This window comes from Tamandua tetradactyla, chromosome 22 (assembly GCF_023851605.1).
Source record: "Tamandua tetradactyla isolate mTamTet1 chromosome 22, mTamTet1.pri, whole genome shotgun sequence".
Lineage (NCBI taxonomy): Eukaryota > Metazoa > Chordata > Mammalia > Pilosa > Myrmecophagidae > Tamandua > Tamandua tetradactyla.
Window position 1 is genome coordinate 3315387 of NC_135348.1, and position 6000 is coordinate 3321386.

The 6000-nt window shown below is 35.3% G+C and overlaps 1 pseudogene; it reads right to left on the reverse strand.

The window, feature by feature from the left end:
• The window catches only part of LOC143665958 (FMR1-interacting protein NUFIP2 pseudogene), a 48139-nt pseudogene extending 42390 nt beyond the window's left edge, over nt 1-5749 (reverse strand).
• Between the last annotated feature and the right edge of the window lie 251 nt (nt 5750-6000).

The window sequence follows — 6000 nt, forward strand, 5'->3', positions numbered from 1 at the left end:
AATTTTAAGTAGCTCGCTCTGAGTGATGGCTGCTGGTGCCTACCCCTATTCTTGTGGCAGGCTGCCTTGGTGTCCAGCACCTGGACAGCTGTGGTGGAAAGAAAGGGACATAGAAATTCCCTTTCCCAAGAACAGGGTGAGGCATGGCTGAGCACTGATCCTGGCTTTTGATTAGTGGATTTGGATCACTGTGTCCCAGCTCTGCACTACAGTTCATTAGACAGCTCAGAATTATGTAAAAACTCCAGAAATGAAAAGAAAATGAGGAAGCCATAAATCATGGTCAATAAACATTTCTGTGTCATCCCAACTCATAGAGCTCCAACTCTATCAAGTTTTAGCTGCAATAACCTCCAAACCCATTTACTCCTTTTGGATGTTCCTCTGCATTCTTGTTACAAGAACAGCAAATAGCTAGGATTGGCTTGCAGCTGTCACAAGGCCAAGCAAAATCCAATCCTTACAACCCAAATCAATGACTATACTAATACAATGTTCAAAAAAGCAAGTATGCCTAAGGTTTACCACTAAATGGTGAAGCTTTTGCACCCCATTAAGTTCTACTATTTACTCAACCCAGGAAGCCAGGAATTTAGAATTTACAATTTGTACTGTATTGTAGCTTCTCCCATGAAGGTTTTCAGAAGTTGTTCCTGAAATATTTTTCTGGTTGCACAGATGGAGGGAACTATTTGATTCAATGTATCAGTGCTAATGAACTGCAGTTAGCAGTAATGAGCTTTTATAAATAAAATAAATAAGTTTGGTGTTCCAGTAGTGCTTTAGATGGGTTACATATATACCTATTTTTATCTTTATGGAACTCCACTATGGGCAGAATCTGTGAACAAAAACTTGAAAACTCTATAAAGTAATATCAAAAGTCAGATTGGAAAAAGATAATCAGAATTTTGAGTGCCACCAAACCAGTGGTGTGTCTATCCTTTGGTCACCACTCTGACATCTAAAAACCTGGCTTAAACCCAACTTCAATAAATGCAAGTCCTGTGGAGTAGACAAAGCAAAAGCTAGGAAAATACTCTCTCCCATAGAATTCTGCCTCACTGGGTAGGAGAGGTGATTCTTTGAGCTCAGAAAGAGGGGAGGAGATCTTTTATTCTTCTTCCCTTGCCCTCTGTCATTTTATGATGCACACAGGTGGCAGCAACAGTAAATGCAATCAGAAAAAGAATATAGGAGCCAAACTCCATATTGGCCTAATCTGTAAACCACAAACATCCATTTTTTGGATGTTATTTCCACTTTCCATAGAAGTGGGTATTTTCTGACTAGAGGACCAAAGGGACCCTGATGCAACAGGAATGTCATAGAGAGATGACTAGGAAGAAAGAACTTGAGAAATTAACCCAATTAGGTTGTTTTTAAACTCCTGTGCTCTAAGTGCTAAGCTGTACACATGTGTATCTAATATAATTATCATACCAAAGTCTTTGAGAGCTGAGCTGACCAGTAGAATTCTGCCGGCTCTAAACAGAACAGCACAGGATGCCACAAGCATAGGACGAAGCCAAACAGCACTGCGAAGTCTTTGAAAACAATTGGTATTGGGTCCACAGTCTACAGAAAACTAAAACAAAAGTGTCAAAAATAAAAAAAATGAAAAAGTGTCAACATTTTCCTTAGGAAATAAGTAAGACCCAGCATACAAAGAATATTGGAAATGATAATCAGTAGATTCCAAAGATAATAAGACACAGACATTGAAATTATCTGGCAAGAACTTATAGCAGCTATTATCAAATGATTAACACATTCTTGAAGCAAATCTTAAAATAGAAAGTATAAGCAAAAAAAATATGTAAATGGTGACATAAGGAAGAACAAAATGGTAATTTTAGAAGTGCAAAACATAATAAACCAAATAAAAATATTTGAAAACATAATGACTGAAAACTTCCTAAGTTTGGCAAAAAACATAAACCTACAGATGAAAGAAGCTGAGCAAATCCAACTAGGATAGGCCCTAGGAAGTCCATGACCAGGGCATTAAAAAGTGTTCTAAACTAACAAAAAAAGAGAACATCTTGTAATCAGCTAGAGAACTATGACCCATTACTTATGGGCAGCAATTCAAATGACTATGAATTTCTATTTAGAATCCATGGAGCCCAACATTGTTTTTAGTGTTGAAAGAGAAGTGTTATCAACCCAGTATTCTACAATCAGTGAAAGTATCCTTCAGAAATGAGAAAGCATAAAGACTTTTTCAGATAAAGGAAAACTAAGAATTTATAGCATCCAGACCTGCTCTAAATAATCATCAAAGGAAAATTTTCAGGCAGAAGGGAAATGATACTAGAAGGCAACTTGGAAGATCAGAAATAAATAAAGAACAACAAAGTTGGCAAATATCTAGGGAAATATAATAAACTATTTTACACCTGATCTCTGTAACACGTTTGAGAGTAGGCAAAACATGTAACACTGTCAGATAAAGTTCTCAGTGTATGCCGATGTAACAGATAAGACATTATAGCATAAAGCAGACTGAGTAAAGGTATCTACATGGCGGTAAGATTCTGAAGTATAACTGAAGAAGTTAAATATGTATTTTGGAATCTCTAGAGTACCGCTTATATCCATATATTGTGTGTGTGTATATATATATATATATCCATATATATTGTATATATGGATAAGGATAAATGGATACTTATATTGATTGTATATGCACATATAATCTAGAGCAACCAGTAAACAAAGAAATACAGCCAAAATCACAATAGATAAATTAAAATGGAATACTATCACAAAAAAGTATAATATACAAAATTACTAAAACTAATGTTCAAAAAAGCCCAAAAGAAAGATAAAGAATGGAACACAGGAATGAAAACAGAAAGAAAAGTAGAAAACAAATAATTAAATGGTAAACTAACATCCAAATATACGAATAATTACATTAAGCTTAAATGATCTTGACACCTATAAAAATTAAAAAGTTTTCCTATTGATCAAAAATATCCTAACATTGTGATGTCTGCAAACATAAATTACCAATATTGGGACTGGTTACTACAGACCCCACAGACATTTAAAAAAAAATAAAGAAGCACCATAAATTCAGAAACAGATAAAATGAACTAATTACACAAAAAGGACAAGGTAACAAAGCTCACCCACGATGAAATATCCTGAAAAGACCTCAAACTATTAAAGAAATATAATTTGTAATTTAAAATCTTCCAAAAAAGAAATTTCCAGGTCCAAAAGTTTTCAATGTAAAATTTAGCAAACATTTAAAGAAATAACATGGACATTCACAATCTTCTCAAAGTAGAAACAGGGTGTATTAGATTTTCACTGCTCCATAACAATTATAACAAACTCAGAGCTGAAAATAACAGACATTTATGATCTCACTGTTTCTGTAGGTGAGAATTCTGGTCACGACTCAACTCTGTTAATTGCTCAAGGTCTCACCAGGCACATAGAGAGATGAAAATTATGAAATGGAAACATACAGAGTTGCAGATCACAATAACAGAAATTAAAAATTCCCCACAGGAGTTCAATAGCAGTTTGGAGCTGGCAGAAAAAAAAAAGAATCGGAGAACTTAAAGATAAGTCCATTGCAATCCTCGAGTCTGAGAAACAGAAAGAGACAAGAATGAGGACAATTGAAGAGAGCCTGAGGAACCTATGGGACACCATCAAGTGTACAAATATACACATTATGGGAATCCCAGAAGGGGAAGAGGGAGATAAAGGAGCAGTGAGTATATTCAAAGAAATAATGTCTGACAACTTCTGAAATTTAATGAAAAGCATGCATACACATATCCAGATGGTCATGAGCTCCAAATAGGATAAATCCCAATAGATGCACACCATGCAATGTTATAATCAAACTATCAAATACCAAAGAAGGAGGAGAAAATTTTGAAACCTGAAAGAGAGAAGCAACTTGTCATCTACAAGGAACCCTCAATAAGATTAGGTGCAGATTTTTCATTGGAAACCTTGGAGCCAAGAAAGCAGTGGGGAGACATAAAGTGCTGAAAGCAAAAATATTGCCAACTAAGGATTCTACATCCAGCAAAGCTGTCTTTCAAAAATGAGGGAGAGATTAAGACATTCCCGAATAAACACAAGCCTAGGGGCCTCATCACCACTAGACAGTCCCTAGAAGAAATGCTAAGGGAAGTTCTGCACGTTGAAAGGGAAGGTACTGGATGAGTGACTGAAGCCACATGGAGAAATAAAGATCTCTGGCAGATATAATGATGTGAGTAGATATAAATATCAGTACTACTGTAGTTTTGATTTGTTACCCCTCTTTTTACTTCTTATAGGAAAAAAAGGCAAATGCATAAAATGTAATAAGAAATCAAATTTTGGACTCATAATGTTTAAACATGAAATTTGGGATAAGAATTACAATAAGGTGGGGGGAATGGAGGAATATAGCAACATAGTTTATGTATGTTATTGAAGTTAAGTTGGGATCAAAAGACACAAGATCGTTATAGATTTGCGACATTAAATTTAAGTTCTATGGAAGCCACAAAGAAAATATCAGGGAATATGCAAACTCATAGAGACAGAAAAATTACAGGTTGTAAGGGTGGGGGCAGGGATAATGGGGGTTAATGCAAAACAAGTATAGGGTTTCTGTTTGAGGTCTGGTAACGGAGGGTGGTGAGGGTACTACAGCGGTGTTAATGTGATTATCCCACTGAACATATGCTTGGGAGAATTTGAAATGGGAAGTTTTATGTTGTTTTCATGTTTCCATAATTAAAAAGAATGAAAGAGAAACGAAAGAGATAATGACAACTAAACGCAACACATGATACTACACAGCATCTAAGAATGGAGGAGAAAAAGCCCATTAAAGACGTAATTGGGAAATAAGAAAAGAATTGGAATATAGAATTTAATCTTTATATCAATGTTAAAATTCTTGAACTTGATAACTGCACTTAAAGTGATTACATAAGTGAGTGTCCTCATCCATAGGAAAAATAAATGGAAGTTATTATGTGTTCAAGAAATATGATGCATGCAATCATCTCTCAAATGCTGAGAAAATAGATTAAATGATACATATAGATAGATGATAGACAGATATATAGATAGATAGATAGATAGATAGATAGATAGATAGATAGATAGATAGATAGATAGATAGATATAGATAGATAGATATAAAATAATGTGGCAAAGGTGTCAAAATATTAACATTGGTGTATCCTAGTATCCTGGGGTGGGGGCGAGAGTTTGTTGGAATTCTCTGCATGGGGCTTGTGTTATTTTTCAACTGTTCTGCAAGCTGGAAATTACTCAAAAATAAAAAGTTAAAACATATTAAAAACATTTGCTCTACAAAAGAAATCGTAGAAACCGAAAATATGAACCATTGACTGATAGAAAACGTTTGCAATTACATATGAAATAAAGGACTTGTATCAAGAATATATAAAGAACTCTCAAAAACTCAATAAAAATATACCTATAATTAACTCCGTGGGGTGGCCATACAAATGATCACAAACTTGGTGGCTTAAAACAACATAAATGAATTCTTCCACAGTTTGGGAGCCCAGAAGTCCAGATTGTTGGTGTTGGCAGGGTTGGTTCTTTCTAGAGACTCTGAGGAAGGATCTGTACTGTGCTTCTTTTCTAACATCTGCTGCAATCCTTGCTGCCTCTTGGCCTGTTGATGTGTCACTCCAATCTTTGCCTCCAAATTCACAACGCCATCTTGTCTTTCTTCTCCTCTCATCTAAGGATATTTATCAGCGGGTTGAGGGCGCTCCCTAATCCAGGATGTTCTTATCTAAAGATCCATAACTTAATTATCTTTGCCAAGACCCTTTTTCTAAATAAGGTCACATCTAAAGATTCTGGTTGGACAGATCTTTCAGAAGGCACTGTTCTACACACCTGCAAAAAGCCACTTTAAAAATGGGCAAAGGACTGAAACAAAGACTTCACCAAGGAGGACATTAGGATAACAAATAACACAGGAAATGA